This window comes from Cyanistes caeruleus, chromosome 10 (genome assembly GCF_971803275.1).
Source record: "Cyanistes caeruleus chromosome 10, bCyaCae1.hap1.1, whole genome shotgun sequence".
Classification (NCBI taxonomy): Eukaryota; Metazoa; Chordata; class Aves; order Passeriformes; family Paridae; genus Cyanistes; species Cyanistes caeruleus.
In genome coordinates this window covers 14678211-14696763 of record NC_141710.1, presented here as the reverse complement: position 1 = coordinate 14696763, position 18553 = coordinate 14678211, and the positions used below count along the sequence as shown (strand labels likewise).

At 43.4% G+C, this 18553-nt stretch overlaps 1 long non-coding RNA gene across 1 annotated transcript in view; it reads left to right on the top strand.

Annotated features, from left to right (window-relative positions):
• The window catches only part of LOC111933450 (uncharacterized), a 103637-nt gene that overhangs the window by 49548 nt on the left and 35536 nt on the right, over positions 1 to 18553 (top strand). The window contains exon 5 of the long non-coding RNA XR_015274476.1: positions 906 to 1123. This is a non-coding gene — a long non-coding RNA (uncharacterized LOC111933450). The remainder of the gene's footprint in view (positions 1 to 905; positions 1124 to 18553) is intronic.

The following is an 18553-nucleotide window of genomic DNA, read 5'->3' as shown; positions in this document are numbered from 1 at the left end:
ACCATATGGAAGTTACTATGGCCTTATCTTCCTACATCTGTGGTCAGGAACCGGTCCAGCTGTACCAGTGCAGCTGTGCTGAGCTGCTCTTTGCCTGAAACCTGGGTGAATCCAGCTCGTGTTGATCCCCGCGGTGTTGAGCTGGGCGTTGTGCGCTGCTCCCCGCCACCAGGCCTTGTTTGGTTCCTTGCTAAATGCGAGCTGAGGCCTCCTATGCCTTGGTTTATCTGGGTGTGCATGAAAGGATAAATGACTATGAGACCTGAAAAGGTAGTGAGAAGATGAATGGTTACACTAGTGTTCTGGTTTTCCTGGTTGCTTTCTCTTGTTTAAATAAAATTTGGATTGGTCTAGATTTGGGGCTGATGTTTAATATTAGAGTTGCCAAAAGTAGCAAACATTTTTGGATGATACTCTGGACAAACTTCCAGAGGTCCAGGCATATTTAGAAGACTTATAAGTTTGTATTTTTGTTGTCTGAGTCCTTTACAAACTCTTGAATAACCTTTGCCAGAGTATTCAACCTTTCTGAACTTGGAGAACAGCTCTACTCTCCTATGAGCTGAGTGGTGCAGGTTGAGGTTCAGCTAATATTTGTTGAAGAGTAGGAGTTCTTTAGAGGCATGAGAGGCTTAGCTAATATTTGCAGAACACTTTGAGGTCTTGGGATAGATACTGTTACCAAAGGATGAAGTGGTATTCACATGTTCTGTCATGTCTGTGTTGTTTACAAATAGAATAGAATGATGTTTTGAAGGTCAGGGACCTTGAGAACAATAGTGGGTTTGAAGCACTCATTTATTTTTACCAAGTTCAGATGCCTGGCATACACTAGCATTTCATTTATATAAAGGATCTGATCAAACATTTTGGTTGTTTAGAGGAGTTGTTTTGCTTGTTTTCAGGCTGTTGAAATGTCAGATGGTGAAAACAAGCAAGAGCTCCAGATGGAGCAACTGGAAGAGAAACACGACAAAGATGGTAATGGGAAAGCTTCAGATTCACACTTGATTGGGAGTCCCATGCTTGGGATTGGGAGTCCCCACCTGTGGCTTCTAAAGCCACTCTCTGTGCAAGCCCTTGTGCAAAGCACTGTGCCATGAGGAAGTTCTTCATTATTATGGTAAGCAAAGCCAGTAACAGTTTATTTTCACTGTTCATTAAGTCCATCCATGCTGGGAATTGTTTGGGAGCTGCAATCTCATCTGGAATACTCAGCTTTTATACGGCCAAGAAAATCATAAGCACTCTGCTTTAATGATCCCAAATTTGAATTGGAGTTTCATGACTTACATTAATAGGGCAAATAAATGCCCAGTAGCTCAGTCTCATTCACTGGCATTCATGCTGTCATTTGTAACAGTAGATCAAACTCTATCTTCATAACTTCTAGTGAGGATACAGACTAAATCTGTGTTTGAGTAATGTTGGAAGATGGGTGATATAAAAATGCTGTAAAATCCCTGATCATAGATGGAGGAGTAAAAGCTGGTAAAAAAATCTATCTAATCAGACAGCTCATTTAACACAAAAAATTGTCTAACTTCCTCTAGTCTACGGCCAGCTTTCTTGAAGACAAAGGGAGGCGTAATTTGTACTGGCAAAGCTAACCCTGATTTAAAATCAGAGTAAAACATTTGGCACAAATTTCAGCTTTTGTTTGTTTACACTTGAAGCTGTGCTAGTCACTGGGGGCCGGAGTTACAGCAAATTCCTAACGTATGCTGCCATCTAATTTGTAATATTGGTGGTGACTTATTCCCTAATGTTTTGGAAGCAGGGTACAGTACAGGAGACTGAAATTACCTTGCAGTGACCAACTGAAACAGCTTCTTCGGTGGTGGTGATTCTAATATGGGAATGTACAAGGGCGGAATTAGGATGTGCTTGGTCAATCACTGCTGTTCTATTGTGTCCGTTATTTTAAGGACTTAATTCTAAGTGCTTTAAATTCTTTCTACGTTCACTGAGACAAAAGCTGCTGAGCACCTTGCATGGGTGTGTCCTTAGTTTCTGTGCCAGGCTAAGGGATGGGCAGAGAGGCTTTCAGAAAGGAGAAACATCACATTGAAAGCCACTAATCTGTGACATAGCATGAATGTGATCTTTAGTTCTGTCTTGGAGACTGCTCTTCCAAAACACCACTTCAGGAGGGCCATGCTCATCAGCAGAGGTATTCATAAGCTGCCATCAGTGGATATCCATGAGCTATTGCACCCAAAAGATAAAGGGCAGGCGGAATTATCCCTGAATTTGGCAGTTCAGAACACATGATGTATAGAGGAATGGATTGGTGCTGCCTAATTAATGGCTCTTCATTACTGTGCCATAGCCTGTACTGTAGTGTGAGCACACACTCCAACAGGCAAATTCCTTGTGCCTAGGTTTGGATCTTACCAATTCAGGCTTGCCACATGCTCCCAAAAACTAGTCTGGAGCTTTCAGCCACATAATGCTATGTGAGTCAAGCAAGAGGAATGTATGTAATCAGACATATACACACAGTCATAACTAAGCTTTCATTTTAGAGGTTAGTATTCGGTTGGTTAAAACCCCAAGTGTAATGATTATCTGAGAAAGTAATTATTTACTGGCTTTGAATCCAGTGGTGGAAAGCAGATCAGAGGTGCTTTGGTATAAAGGTATAGACAGTAACTTGCAGAACTGAGTCCTACTTGCTGAGTAGAAAAAAAAAAAATCTGACTTTGTTAATTATAGTCCTTTCTGTTTAGTTCCTTTGCTTTGCATTTCTCTGTGGAAGGCAACTTTATCTCCTCTGAGGAAGACGTCAATACAGTCAAATTAGAGCTGTGGAGGAGGAATATTAGGGAGGCTGAAATAATCTAAAATGCCCCTCATTCTCCTGTTTTGCTACTGACATGAAAAGACACTAACATTGAAGCTTGGATTTCTAGGTAGAGGAATACATGAGGTCTGAGGCTTTCACAGACCTTTTATATCTTAGGAGAGACAAGCAGTAGCTCTATGTTTTTTTCCCCCTCCAGCTCTACCTTTTGGTTCAGCTGTCAATAGTAATGCTTCATGCAGAATCAGACCGATTTCTCCTTTACCTTTTTTTAGTTTTTGGTTTTTTTCCTCATTTAACATTGCTCTAAATTTTAGTTACACTAAACCTACTGAAATAACACACAGGCAACCAGGAATCCAAGGTAAGGTACAAATTTACAATCCAGCAGATGACTGTAATACCCTGTGAGGCTTTCTGTGCTTCCACCTCAGGTTTTGTTGTAATAACTCAAGATCTTTGAGATTGCTTTGGTAATTTTTAATGCTTTATTTCTGGTGGCTGAACTATTGCTTGCTCAGAGCTAGTTGATCTTCCCCTGTCATGAATTCTATGACAGAATGTCAGTGAGGATGTCATGGCTGCCTTGTTGCCATCCACATGAGACATGTGGAGACACAGATAATTAAAAAAATTGTTTTTATTTATTTTAGCCAGATAGAAGATAGGTGAAGGGTAGCTGAGCAATTTTTTTTGGCTGTTATGGAGTACAGGATGTAAAAGAAACTACTGTTAATGACTTTCTATGAAGGCACCACCTACACAATTATCATTGAACTCATGACCTAGAAATCAAGTTGAAGCAGTTATATTTTAGCTGTGTTTTTTTATTGCCAGGTATACTTTACTATTCTTTTGCAATATTTCCTGACTTTAGCCAGGAGTGCTTGACCAAGCCATGGAAGGTCCATGCTGCCAAGAGTACAGAGAAAACTACTCCAGCTCCTGGGATTTGGCTGAGAGTTCACGAAGGTTCTTGTGGGGTCAGGCCTTGGTGATGGTGTGGGTGATGGGTTGCTGGAAAGAAGCCTTGACCAGGCTGAGAGAGGTGCAGCAGAGTTGTGCACATGAGCTTTGTGCACACCGGACAGGTGCCCAAACACCTGAACTGTGCTGGCCTCAGTGCTGACGTTGCTTCACGTGTAGCTGGTATTTGGCCTAGCTCATCTAGAGGAATGTGTATATTTAGAATGCAGACCTATTTCTAATAATAATCTTTCTGAAGTGATTACTAGATAAGTCAATTATCTCACTCCTCTTAGAATGGTAACTATTAATTACTTGAGTTACAGGCACAGAGCAAAGATGATCAAAGCAGATGATGCAATGGGATACTGAGATCCACAGGGTGGTTTAACACTGATGAGGTCTGTTCACTGTTTCTGAAATTCTTTGAAGATGGGTGATATGTAATGTTTCTAATTGGTTATATTAGCAAGAGCGTTATCTGGAGGGCACTTGATGGGCATTCAGGATATCTCACACTGTTTCTCTGTATTTCGTTGGCCAACTGAGCAAGTTAACTCCTCTTCCTGTGCCTTAGTTATCCCACTACTAAAATGCAGTTAATCACTCATAAAATGAGATAATTATACTATCCTTTCTGAAAAGTGCTCAGACATGTATTGATTACAAATTCTGGATCCATTTTTGAAGTTATTACCATTTTCTTCATTTAGATAATAACATCCAATATCAGTGGATCTGACTTGTTCAGAGCAGACAAGGGGAGATGGGAACTTGAAGCATTATTGGTTTCACTTTAAAGTTCTCTGCTATTTCTTTAAAGGAAACAATAAAAGTTGATGCCAGAACTCTTTGTTTTGCTGCAACTTGGTGCTTCTCTGCAGTTTCTATTTCTAGTTAAGAGAATCCTAGCATTTGGCAAATGACAACTCTTCAGTCTAATAGGTGGCACAGCACTCTTGTCTGGGAGTGTAAATGTTCTGAACTGAGTAATCTTTGCAGGTGGCACCCTTGATTTAGCAGAGACAAGAATAACATCTATTGCCACTCCTAACAATTCTTACGTCCCACAAAACCATTTGAAAATGTAGAAGTAGATAGTGGAGGATCATGGTTAGGTGCTTTGGAAACCAATTGTGTACAAAATAGCTGAATATCAGCCTGAGGTGTCAATCACCAAATGGATGTGAAGGCTTATGTGGCTGGAAGGAAGGTGACATTTATACCAGTAAGAGAATGGAGATCTGCTGGTGGAGCCAACACCACTGATAGAGAACTGGCATTGAAATACTCACGGGTTATTCAAGATGCCTGAAGACTGTTGAAAGGAGGAGATACCTTAGGTCAGAATTACTGCAAGGTATCCATTTCCATCACAAAGTTAGGGCAGTGAATGCTCCCACTGTACACTAAGATTGGATCTGGCCTCAGGACCAATCCATTTTGCAGCTGATTTGTTGCTCAGGCCAAGTCCATAACCAAAACTCATTTTCTGCCTTTGTAGGAAGGGACACTTCACATAAGAAGCATCACCTGACATTTTTGAAGCAGGTAAAGATAGAAAAGAGTAGAAGAGATTGAGTAAATGGCTTTCCCACTTGGAGAGGTTGGTCTTGCTAAAACTATATTAAAATCTTTCAACCCAGCCTTACTACATGATCAGAGAGCTTTCTTTCCAGATGTCACTGAAATACCTTGTTGCTAAATCCCAGGTTGAAGGTGCTAAGTCTGCCCTTTATATCATGTTGCCTGCAAGAGGCCAAAACTGATGCTGCATTTCCAAGTGTTGGGTGATGTTCACACAAGCCCCGAGCCTTAGTCAGTCCCTTCAAAGAATTTGTGACTGGAACAATCAGACAAAGTGGGGATGAAGAAGGTCTTTTCACAAAGGCAGTTTTTAGCTAGTATGTGCACAGAGGAAGCTGCTCTCAAAAATATTACTGTTATCCAGTTGATGTGGACAGCACAGGGAATATATCCAGATTTCTGCAACAACTGATTGACCATTTGGCAACAGAAAGATGCACTGTCAATAGGCTTCTTCCACTAGTTTTGGGAACACAATATTCTCTATTGAGTCATCTCTTCAAATATCTGCTCCCCAGGATCTACAAAGTTGTACCAGATATGCTCTGAGATCCAGGGAGTTTCTGGCAGAAAATAGGAATCCACATCTGTAGAGTCCTCCAATACAAGGACTAATTTTCTGTTCTTGTGCTTGGAATTTTGTCCCTGCCACTGACTTTTCCTCCTGCTTTCATTTCTTGCTCTTCTTTGCTGTCTGCTCCTCTTTGTTCTTCCTGGACTGGTGGTAATAGCTGCTTTTAGCAGCAATACTCATGCCAGCGCTTGTCTGTCCTTGCAATAGTGTATTTATATATATTTGCTTTAATTTTCAAATACCCCATCTAGCAAAGGAGGATGGAGGAGAGAAGATGCAATGGGACCTGTTCTTCCTTATGTGAAGTTGCTAAGGATATTTATGCTCATTTATGTTACCATTTTCCCATTGGGACAGACTGCTGGTCCTGCACTTTGGCACATCTTCACAACACGCAACAGAGTGGTTTTCAAGCCAGTTCAGCTGAAGTTATGATTTGTGTAAGGTTTGAAAATGTTTGGGAAATGTACTCTTATTAAGGGTAGGTGGTGTCTTAATTTCTGCCCATAGACAGAAATTTTTGTGCCTATGAAATACAGGTAGTGCCCATCCATCTTTCACTGAGACACTTCGGGACCCAGGAAATTTTGAGATTTTCTGTGTTGGCAAATAGTGGGGTATCACGATACACTCTGTGCTTGTAGCCCACGAGTTCACTGACAAATTAATTTCTTGTGAGACCTCAAAATATTCCCTCCTTCCCCAAACTTTGAAACTTGAAGTATTAATTTCTTCTTTAGAGCATGAACCCTGTAATCAGCAAGCTCAGTGTCCGAGAGTGTCTTCACTAAAAGACAATACCCAAATAATCAATTAGCAATCAAATTAAACTAGTTCGACACTGCAACTTCTAAATATTTTTGGAAAATTACTTTCAGAACTACAGTTGTGTAACTACGATTCTCTGGGAATGTTCATCTCAGAAGGACCAAAGTGTTTCCCAGGTCTTGCATAGAGCCTAGTATTCAAGTCCTGTATTTGCAGTTTTGAAAAGTGCGGCTATGTGGGAGCAAAATTTCACAAAAGCCCTTGAAATAATTTAAAAAGTGAATATACTTTACATTTGAAAATGTTAAGGCTATTAGTTAAGGCTTCTAAGTAACACTGACACTATCATAGCTGTTAATATCGAGTCCATTTAGTTGTTGCCTTGGAGCTCTTTACAATACAAGCCAGCTTAGTTAATGAGTGCAGTTCTGTGTTATTAGTTACCCAAAATCAGCTGGAAAAGCTGCTGGCTTTTATTTCTGAAATGGAACTGAATATATGCTCTATCTCCAGTGATGGGAACGAAGAATCATTTTGTCAATTCCCTTCCTGCCAGCTGATGCCAGGGTCAGAGAAGTAGGTCACACCTTTCTGGTTTTGAGATGGAGCAATACTTATTTTAGACCAATTTGCTCTGAGCACGGAGCTCATCTGCTGGGTTGAACCAGGGCATTGTTGCTTTCTCTAGTGCATTGTTCTGTTCTCCCGCTAATTACCTCCAAATGTTTCTTATGCCTGGAACACAGTAGTAGTAATGAATAATGGGCTCTCTTCTCTTAACCCTTCAACCTGTAATTTGGCTTTCCACTCCCACCTAGATGCTTTCACTTTCCTGCCTCCACCAGCCCTGTGTTAGTCTGACACCTGCCTGTATCAGATTTGCTGCCCCATAACCTCCTCTCTTCTGTTCTGCAAATTGAGTAGGAGAGTGCAGGAGTGTGGTCTTGGTTCCAGCATTTACTGTCAGGATCATGGTGTTTGCTTTACATGTGTTAGTGTGGATAAAGGGACATCTCACATGCCTGTGGCCCTGGGAACAGCCACAGTCACTCCAGACCTTCTGCTTCAGAGATGACCTGCCCAGAAAAGCTGTCCAAACTGTTGATTTGTATGACTTGTTGCAAGCTGATTCAAAGAGATGGGGTTTAATTGCTGATCACTTTGGGTAAATAGTAAGTGCCCCTCAGATGGGGTTTCCTTATGAAGGTTAGGCTTCAGGTATTAGATGTGAGCAGATATGTGAGAATTGAAGCCTGAAGAAAGTGGGGGGTGACATCTGTGGGTTCCTACAGGCTACTGTGGTTAGTGGGAAGAAGGAGAGGGGAGACTTGCTCAGATGAGTCATGGAGGCAGTGCTTGGAGGAAATTGGACTAGGGCATATGCCATCTAACAAAATAGTACAATGTCCAAACACATTCTCATTAGTCCTTTACACCTCAAATCCTTTTGCTTCAATTTGCTGGTATTTTTTTCCAGTTTAGGAAACTAAGCTGTCAGCCCAGCATGTGGAGCAATTGAAGGCAGGTGCAGGCCCCTTGGGAGTGAACCTTTGGGGGCCTGGCAGGTGGAGTCCCCTGAGCCAGCATTCCCATTCCAGCTCAGGGGGCAATTGTGCCCTGGCTGGTACTGTGTGCTGTGTCTGTGCCGTCTCCCAGAGTGCTCCCTCAGATCACTTGCAACACCTTTCAGCCTTGACAAAACACTCAGAAGCATCTGCAAGCCATTCCTCCACAGAAGAACACGAACACTGAGTGCTGTGAGCTTCTGCTCTCTGCCTGCATCGGCCCTGCACCTTCCCATGCTGTTTCCACAGAGAAATGCCTCAGAGTAATTGCAAAGGCCAATGCAGTGTCATCACATTTGGCTTGTTTTATAACTGTCCAGTCTTGTAAAGCACTGGCATTTGGTTAGGTTGGAAGCAGATCACAGTTGGAATAGCATTGCTCCATGTCTCTGATGAGAAAGGCTGAGCTTTTGTTTATGTTGGTGTTGTCTGCCCTGCAGCTCACAAGGGCTGGGCTGAGACTGATGATGCTTCAATGCTATGATGCTTTTGGAAGCCTCTCTGGAGGCCTCAAAACATTGAAACTGACCCATACCTCTTCTCCATCTCTCTCGTGTATCAGTTCTTGTCCAAGTCTCTTCTCAGCTGGTACCACAGCCCAGGGACCAGTACTGCAGCTTGGGTACAGAATGGCCTGTTAATCCTGGACACTTTAAGCTCATGGCTTTTGCTTTGTAGAGACAGGTAATGACTGGGCAAGAGAAGCTGCCCTATTAGCTGAAGGCCATGTGACAGTCCTTGGAACTGCTGTCACTGTTGTGTCCACACAGCCTATGAAGTGAGAGGTGAGAAGTCAAGGTGACTGAAGTCAAGGTGGGAGTCAGTCCCTATAGCTGACAGACAATTCTTTGTGACAAGAACCTTGACATTTGTAGACTGTAATTACACAAAGAGACCACGCTGCTAATCTAATCTCACCTTCTGCCTCATTCAGACGAGACCTGTACCTGTAATGTCTGCATCAAGGCTAATAATTCACTGTGAAACTGCAGCACATGCTTTAGGACAACAGAAAATCTTGTTTTAAGAGCTCTAAGGGTGGAGAATAAAACTCTCCCCTATATCATTTGTTCAAATTAGTTCAGATTAAATACTGGTGTTATTGCAAGTTTTAATTTTTAAATAATTGTATCATTTCCAGTTTGATTTTTTCCAGCTTTTAATTTGAGCTTCTGGATCTGGTTATAGTTTTGTTTATTAGCTTTTTGAAGTCCTTTAGCATCTCTCACAGTCCCCTGCTGAGAAATGTTAATAGAGTTAGATCAAATCACCTCCTAACCTTCCCTTCTGTAAACCAAATAGGGAGATGGAAAGACTTCAGCAGCCTGATCTTTCTCGCTCCCTGCAACATCTGGAGCCGACTGATGTGTGAGGTTGAATCAATCATCTGTTCAGAGCGGCATCTGACCACCTATTTGATGATGCTTAAATACACCCCGCGGAAAGTACTTCTTTTACTCGTGGCTGTTTTCTAGACCAAAGCCATGTGTGGACATTTCCCAGTGCCTAAGGCGAGGAGCGAAGGGCCGGAGCCGCGGGCAGGCGGTACCTGCCGTGCCGCAGGGGACGTGCAGCCGCGGCTCCTGCCTCGGGAAACACAGCTTGGCCATTTCACCACCACTGAACTTCACCACTTCATCATCGCAATCGACTTCTTGCTTCCAGTTTTCTGTCGCTTGTTTGCTATTGCCCTCTAGTGGAATAGGATGGCCGGTGGGTTGGCTTCCCAAGCGCTGTTTTCTCCCGTGTCTTATTACACTGGGGCTATCTTCTTGGTTATATGATATTGCAATATTGTTTACATGGATTTTAACGTACAGCTTTGTTATTCAGTTTTCTTCTATGCAGGAAACAAATAGCTGGTCCCTAACCAGTACCTAATGTGGTGCTGTGTCTGGGAGTAGAACAGACTTCCCTGCTCACCAGTTTTGCTTCAAAAGGAAACTGCAGATGTTCCAGTTTCAGGCTTAGAATAATTCAGCCATGCTGAGTGAGAATTCTCAAGTGAACTTTGTGTATGCTGCCAGCACCCACCAGCCTGGTACAAGGAGTGTCTTCTCTGGAAGCAGAAATACTGCCATTTTACTATTTGTATTTCTATCTGAAGCCTTTGCTTTTATTACAAAGAGTGAACTATTTAAAGCACACTCTTTACAATCAATCATTTCACTTTGTCAGACAAGCCAAATCATTTATTGAACGATCTTGGCTAATCAAAGTCTGTCTTCTTATAGAGATCCTAGAAGATGGTTTATTAATGAGACCTAGATTTTTTTCCTTGGTTGTAATGCAGGGAGATCTTAATAAGCAATGAATTGCTGTGTCTGCAATCACTTTTGAGAGGCTTAAAAGGAAAACAATAATACTATGACTAATATGATTGCTCTCCCTACACTGCCATCCGGCGGATGCAAAATTCATTTCCTTTTGTAAATGTGAAGGGAAATTCTCCTACTGATATCACAGCTTGCAAACTTGGACCAAGCTGATTCTCACTTGTAATGCAATTTCCAGACCAGTGAGGAAAATGTTGGTTATTCTTTAATTTTAGCTGTTTCATATTAGAAAAAGATTTCCAGTCTCTCATCTACAAAAAAAAACATCTATCTTGTAATGGAAACCTGTCTGGATCTTGAAAAAGGACTCTGAAAGTGTCCCAGATTCTCTGCTCTCAGTATCTGGCATGGAGAGCCCAAGCCACTGACACTGCTACTGTGCTTGGTTTTGGAAAAAAGGTTGAGCTCTGATGTTGATTTTCAGATAATCAGTGTGTGGGCTGTTAACAGCAGAGCCTAGGGTCAGATGCAGCACTGCATTTTTGATTTGGGGTGGAGAGGTCTGGGGACAAGGATTAAGTCTTTACTTTTTCTCTCTGGGATTGAAGACTGAAATAAATAAAAGCAATTTGTGGTGATCACAACCTCATACCTGCTGGTCTGCAAGTGTGACCTCACAATGAGATGCATCCCAGTGCAGCAAAACTCGCTGACCACCACTGACTGTGTTGGACACTTCACTGTTCCAGAGGAATCTGGAGAAGTGAGTAGTGGGAATGGATGAAGGCAATGTGAAAGACTGAGTCCTTCAGCTGAGCACACAGCTGTTAGGGTTCTGTCATTGCCTGCATCTCTCTGTTTCTGGATCTTACATAAATCAATGCAACAGCTGCAGCAATAAGATTTCCTGTACTTCTGTACAGGAGGGCTGTGGAAGTGGAGCAGAACAGGACTAGTTCTGGCATTTTGGCTGTTGCAGGTGAGCCAGGAAATCAGCAAGAAGTGGCATCCATCCCTTGGAGACACCATAGCCCGTGCTAGTCATGATACCGGTGCTTACATGGGAGCCTTGAGTTTTTCTTTAGAGCCTATCAGCTCCCCAAAGGGATTCTGCAATGTGGGGTCTTTGGGGCCAGGAAGTCTGGAGGTGAGAAGTCCTGCTGCCTCACAGTGCTGCCAGCATGTTCCAGTCCTGAGTCATTCCCTTGCCTGTTTGCTTTTGGTATTTATTTATTTATCACCGAGGTGTCAGCCCAGAGCAGGCAGACTGTGCTGAGCTCCTTTGGTGGCCTGGTGGCTGCTGCCAGCCCTGTCAGAGTCCTGCAGTGCTGCGAGTGTCTCACCCAGAGGCGAGGGGGAGAGGATCATGTTCCTGTGAGAGCAATGCCACCAGGAGCTCCCACCAGAAGCGTGCCTGGCTCTAGGTAACCAGTGCAGCAGCACAGGGTAAACTACTTTCACCTTCACCACAGAATCCCTGGCTCCCAGATCTGCCCCCTGAACTGGCTGGTGGGGAGAAAGAGGTTAAGAGGTATATCCTTTGCTATAATTATATCCTGTTGCTAGAGATATTGTGCTCTGCTTAAAGAAATCATCATAATGCTGCCTCCCGGAGAAAGTAATTACTGTGCATCTTATGAACGGCTGCATGTGAATGTCTGCTCAAGCTGCTGTCAGCAGCAAGTTTCAACACATCTTACATACCAGGCATTTTACAGCCCTAGTTTTATTTGTTTTCATCACCCCTTGCCTTGTGCTTTAGTTTTCATTAATGGATCTGGGGGGTTTTTGTTTGTATTGGTTTTCTTTTTCTCTTTTTTTTTTTTTTTAAGAGGCCAGAGTTCATGTCTTTGATGGTGCATTTGGGTGGTGGCCACAGCTCTTATTTGCTGCATTTCTATTGCTCTGTAGTAGCTTGAGGGGGACCATCTGGAAGATTTTGTTTCCGATCCATTCCCATATGGTAGGATCTGAGTGGGCCCTGGTTTCCTACTATGATCTCAGGTAAAAAGGACTACACCACTGTTGACAAAACTGGGTGTCACTCTAGCATAACTGTACAGATTTAAGCCCACAAGACAGCCTATTTTTCCTGTTGTACTTTCTGATCTTCTCTCTCATGTTGAAAACGGGTAGGTGAGGGATATCAGACCTTTGAGCTTTCCAAAACCAATCACCTGCCTGCCTTGGTTGGCAACCAGTGCCCTGAGTGATGGCTAAGGTTTTGGAGGCTCACAGCCTGATCGTTCTGTGCATGGAGATTGCCATGTCTTCAGACCTTCATCCTTTGGCTTTGCAGGGACATTTGAGCCAAAGAGATGGGCCAATACCAAAGAGCCCTGGTTTGTCACAGTAGGAGTGACCCAGCTACTTTTTCTCTCTCAAAGGTCCCTCCCGCTTGCTTTTCCCCAGGACTGTGTAATTTGCCTTTGTGCAGGGCCACAGTGTGTGACCATGACATCCTGCATTGCTGTACAAACATCCTTTCTATCTCATAGACAGCTCAAGGGAGGATTTGAAACTACTCCTTAAATTTCCTCCTTGTGAAAATGGCTCAGGCTTACTTTTGCAATGCTGAAGCTGAATTATCTTAGTACCCTCACTGATTAATTGTATTTGTGGCCAGTCTTCTGAGTGCATGCTGAGCATCTGCTATGTTGCATCCCAAAGTGCTTCCATCCTGGTTCTGTGTCCATCCCTCTCTGTGATTCTTGGTGAAGCCTGAATGACAGCCTGGCTGCTGGAGGATGGAAGGTGCTATAATAAATGTGAGCTCATAATGTTGTTGTTAAAAATAACTGGAGCTAAATTATAAAGAAAAAAAATCAATCTTATTCTGTCCTAGCCCAAGGGGGAAATGGACATGAGGGATTGGGCAATCCTTCTGTAAGTTCTTTCTTTAAACTATATTTAAACCACATAGAGAGCCAGATTCTCAGCTGGTGTCAATTGTTATTGACTTCAGTGGAGTGAAGCTGGTTTACACAAGTTGAGGCTGCTAAATGCCAGTATTTGGATGAAGCTGAGGCAGCTGGAATTACTTTTGCAGAAAGCTCTAGTCTGATGCTTGTTCAAAAGCTCTGAGCCCTCCTGAGTGTTTGAGCTATCAGTGCTCTGATTTTGCAGTTCTTTTGGGATGTGAATGGCTATGAAAAGACCTTTACCTGGTTCAAAATTTGCGCTGGTCTTAGCTAGGTTCTGCAGCTCTGATGTCTGTCATTATTCTGTAGTCACTGCTTGAGATGGGCTCCTCTGAAAAACTCTGCAAAACCTTTTTTACTTGCTACTCTGCTGGATCATCTCCTGTCTAGACACTCTAATTATGAGAACCAGGGAGCATACAGTGTGATGTGTAGATAAACCTGGATAACTCCAAAGGTATGGAGTGCTGCTTCCATCACTCCCCAGCTGCCCTCCAAAGTAGTTTTGCCCATTCGTTGTCTGCTCCAGTATGGACATTAGCAAAGTGGGGACTATACAGTGCCACCTGAATTCATTTGAATTTTGCATTCAGAAGCAAATGTTCCAAGCCATAGAAATGGAGAGGCAAACCTCAAATTGCAGTGAGATCTAACAATAGAGGGTTAGCCTTTCCTATTTCTGTTTTTCAGTATGCCTAAAAAACTCTCTGGATTAAATAAACAACCTCCCCCACCACCACTGTCAGCAGAATGCATTAAATCTATAAGCTGATTTGAGTAATTTTTGTGTACTCATATCCACTCTAATTCCCTTCTTATCCATAGACCTGTATTTTATTTATGCCAGCACAGACTGTATCCAAACTAAACTTCCATCTATTTCAGCATTTTTTTTAATAAGAGCTTTTAAAGCTACTGATTTTAAAGGAGACTGTCAAATAATCAATACTATATATAATATTGGAATGCATTTTATTGTTTCAGTTGCTGTCCACAGTATGTCACCTCCAGAAATGTGTAATGAGAAAACACCACTTTTTTTCTATTGCCCTTCTTTAATATGTCATCTTTCCTGATTCCTTGCTGTAACTGGTACCAGAGAGAATTGTCTGTAATACTTAGCAAGGCCTCTGGGATTCAGACTCTTTCTCAAGTCTCTGAGCTTGGAGTGCCACACGGGTTTCCATGGGTCTCTGCAGGAGCTGGGGCATGTGAGAATAATCTGTTTGCTGTATTTTGACTGCAAATCAATGTGCTTTGAAGTGATTATAGGAATGGATTTTCCTTTTGCTTTTTTTTCTTGGTGGCAGCTTTTGAAAAATCACCGTATTGGTCCATGGGAGAAGTGCCACCACGCAGCTCCTTTGCTCCAAGGGAGGCAGTGCAGTCCTGGCAGTGACATGGGTGAGTGAATGCTCTGGGATGTGCATTTAGGGTCTTTAAAGTCTGGATCAAAACCCATCTTTTTTATGAGTCCTTGTAATGGAAATATGCCATGAGCATGGATGACTTGAAAAAAATTGATAACAAAGAAGGTTAATGAGTGACTTGGGTGAATCTCCCCACTTTGGGCTCTGACAGGAGCTGTTGAGTTTGAGCTGCACAATGCTACCTCTTTGGGAAAATTGCACAGTTTAATTAGAATCTGTTTCCCAACCAATGGAAAAGTCTATCTGGATTCTCTTCTTTTGATGTGAGCTTGGGTTTAATATGAATTCACCTAGGACACATCAGAGTGTATCTTTATAAAGAACAGAATTTGGTGGCTGATGTATTGAAGGTGTGGATCTCCAGTCCTGAGCCCCTAAAGTCAAACTCCAGGTAGGATTCCTAGACAGTCTGTGTGGGGATGACCTCAGCCTGCATTTGGCCAAATCTGAGACTCCAGATGGAGCTGTGGTTCTAGGGCTTTTCTCAAAGGAGACCTGGGAAATACCTGTCAGGCCAGCTCCAGTCCTGTATGAAGTGGGAGCTCATCTTTCTGCTCCCCAGCATTTTCTACTCTCAGCCTGGTGATTTGTTTTGTGTTGGCTTGTTAGACACTTGTTAATATCCCAGAATTTGGTGTGCACATGAACCCAAGGAAAAAGAAATTTCCATGTGAGGAAAACACACTTCTTTCCCTTTTTTTTTTCCCCCCCCATCACTGTATCACCATGTTTGTGTGAATGAGTGCATGCACATTGTGCTTCTGGCACTGGATGCAACTCTCAGCCAGTCCATAACCAGTTCTCCCATGCACCAGGGGGACACAGCCACATCATCCCTTCTCCTTCTGTTGATTTTTAGAATGGATCATCTTTGTTACCTTATGCATTGCACTGCTACTGAACCTGCAGCAACAGCTGGCATTATTCTGTATGAGACCTGTAGGAAGAGGAGGTTTGTACTTCCTACACTTGGTTTGAAGGTGAGGGTGCCAGGCTGGGTATGCACTGAGCATCCCACTATGGTTATTTTACTCCTTTCCTTGCTGGGGGATGTTTCCACAGAACGTACTATGGCAGGCTTTGAACTGATTTGTTGTTCCTTGGTTTATGATGAAATTAGTTCACTTGTTTTATGTAAACTCTCCATGAGATTGTTTACTTTGGCACAGGGATCCATGTGCTTTTTGAGATGCAAGGAATTTAGCTACCGGGAGCTTGTTTAGTTTAGTTTGTTGCATTTGCAAAGCAGATGGTGGAGGGGAAAATGTATGTGTGGAGAGGCTTTAGGACAGGATTTGGCTAATGTTTGCTGCCTCTGTAGTTTTCTTTGTTGTTTTCTGGCTGAAGCAGGATGGGTTTCCACAACAGGGAGAAGGAAGACAACACATAAGAACTGGTCTGCATTTTGCACACGGGGAAAAAAGAAATATAATTTGGATTTGAGCTGTCATTTTGTGGCCATCTTTGCTAAGGTGGTACTTCCAGTTTCTAGGGCTGTTGGAGGTGCAGAAACACCATGGGAACCTTGTACATTGACTTGGCTCAGCTCTCTGGAGCCCTTTGGGCCTCAGCAGACCTCTGAAGCATCAGTGATAGCATTGCTGTGCTGCTGCAGAGCAAAAGAAGGGAAATCTTCAGAGATGTGTGCTCCAGAGCTGGGTGGGGTGAGGCCATCTCCATGACACTGGGCTGTCCTTTCAGTTAATGCATTTAGGTACAGCTCTCTGCTGAAGTGAGAAAGAGCAGTTCTCCTCAGTGGAAAACTGAAGCAGAGAGTAGAGGAGGCAGGACCTATTCAAAGTCCCACAGAGGGTGCCCGAAGGAGAATGAGAGTGGATCCCAGCTCTGCTCAGCCAACTATTTGAGCCTTGTGAGGCGGATCATTTTGGAACATATCAGTGTTTCCCTGTTCCAAGGGCCAAATTAGTGCCAAGTTGCAAGGGATTCTTGTAAGGCTCTGCCATGTCCATTTGTGGTGGGATATGCATGCTGGATTGTAGGGCATTGGGAGAAGTGTCACTTTCCACTGTACTTCCTAACTGAAAGGTTGTCTGTTCTCATGGGCTCTGCCACTCTGCTGAGTGGCTTCACCAAAATCCTCTCAAACCTTCATGTCTTGTCTTTGGGTTTGTTATGGGTGGTAAGCAACTCCCTCTTTGCAAGATCCTCACAGGAAGGATCTTGGAGCGATCAGCCCTAATCAAACTTGGCACTTGCTCAGGGCAGGATCATATTCCCCTGCATTCCTCCATGGATATGGCAGGCAAAGAATCTGTCACCGTGTCTGACGACCTTGCCTGCAGTGCAAAGTGCCAAGAATGCCCCATGCTTTCTCAGGGTGGGGTCTGTCCACCACCAATGGCCAGCAAAGCGTGATGATGGGGTGAGCGTGAGCTGGGATTGCTGGGGCGTTTGCTGGTGGGCTTGGTGGGGGAGGAGCCCACATACCACCACCCAGTTATTTTGGGCAATGGTCTGAGCTGCTGAGCTGGATCTTTCACAGCTTCCTCCAATCTTCTGCCCCTACAGAAACATTTCTCAGGCATTAACGCTTTGTCCATCTAGGTGTCGTGTTTCTGAGAGAGCTCTCTGCTTCCCAGTATGAGCCCAGTGCCTGCTTTTACCCTTCTTCAAATCTCAGAGCTGAAGGGTGGTTATAGGTGCTTGAGCATTTTGCAAGCCTCCATTGACAGAAGGATGGCTTTCTTGTAGGTCAAAGAGTTTTCTGTCTGCCTATTGACCTCTTTTTTACCAAGGCTAGATGGATATCAGTTACATTTGGACAGATGCTGCTGAAGCAAGTGGGGACTTTATTAGCAACCATTTAACCTTTGTCCCTTTTAGGTTTTTATGAGCTTGAGAAATCTTATATTCCTCCAATTTCCATATGAAGAAGCTGAAGCATAATGAGTTGCAGTGGTTTGTCCCAAACAAGTCTAACTAGAAAAGTGCTTGAAATTCAAATTTCTTCTTAATCAGGCAGATTCTTGATAAGCGTGTCCTTCTGTTTCTGGTAGTAGAGCCTGCTGGCATTTGTGTGAAGAAAGAGGGCATCTTTCCTAAATGGGAATTACCAGGAGCAGGCAGTCTTATTCTCCTAGTGTCCCCAAAATGAACAAAGAGATGGCTGGAGTAGGAACAAACCATTGTCATGGATGAACCAGCCATGGAGAATAACAAAAGTCAATGTCTTCCTTGAGCAAGATGACTTCTGCCATATGTGCTGTAGCATCTCAGTGCCCTGTTGCAAGGTGTGCCTGAAAGGTGAAATGTAGCCTCCAGACATCACCTCGGAGCAGAGCTCTCCAGGATAGGCTGGATTTTGCCTGGCTTTGCATGTAAGTGTGGTTGCCAACACCTGCACAAAGCAAAGGCAGCACAGACCTGAAGAGCAGCATTGGGTACCTGTTTGGCCATGGCAGAGGGTGCATGACCAGGTGAAGGTGTGAGCATTTTCACCTGAAGGTGAAAATGATGCTGGAAGGGTTTTCTACTGTGTTTCTACTCCAGCCCTGTGTATCTTTACTCTTCCCCCATCCTGTGTTGGAGCCCAATCTTTCTCATAATTGTCCACCTGGATCAATTACAGATTTAAGCCCTGCAGCCAGCTGTGGGAAGCACAGATGTATGGCAGCATGTCCAGGGATGGCCTGGCCTGCT